The sequence below is a fragment of the Priapulus caudatus genome, unplaced genomic scaffold (genome assembly GCF_000485595.1).
Source record: "Priapulus caudatus unplaced genomic scaffold, Priapulus_caudatus-5.0.1 Scaffold236, whole genome shotgun sequence".
NCBI classification, from domain to species: domain Eukaryota; kingdom Metazoa; phylum Priapulida; class Priapulimorpha; order Priapulimorphida; family Priapulidae; genus Priapulus; species Priapulus caudatus.
In genome coordinates, this window is record NW_014577297.1 from 1 (window position 1) to 504 (window position 504).

The window sequence follows — 504 nt, forward strand, 5'->3', positions numbered from 1 at the left end:
GTGTGTGTGTGTGTGTGTGTGTGTGTGTGTGTGTGTGTGTGTGTGTGTGTGTGTGTGTGTGTGTGTGTGTGTGTGTGTGTGTGTGTGTGTGTGTGTGTGTGTGAATGTATATACCGATACCTTTTCTGATGACAGGTGCCGCCTCCGGAATCCTGACGCTATCCAGGAACGAATAGTTAACCATGTTGTTGTTCTTCATTTTCGTGAAGCTCGTCTCCGTCGTTATCTTATCAATCTGCTCCTCTGTCAGCCTTTTTCCCAGGAAGTCGGCAATCTTGACTACGTGCGCGCGGGGATCCTAGCGTGAGTGATAGAAGACAGATCATGCAAGGGTCCTTGCGATTAGGGGGAAGCTCCGTACAATAGATATACGAAACTACGGAGAGAGAGAGAGCGAAAGAGAGAGAGAGAGAAAGAGAGAGAGAATAAAGAAAGAAAGAAAGAAAGAAAGACGAGAGAGAGAGAGAGAGAGAGAGAGAGAGAGAGTGAGAGAAAGAGAAAGAG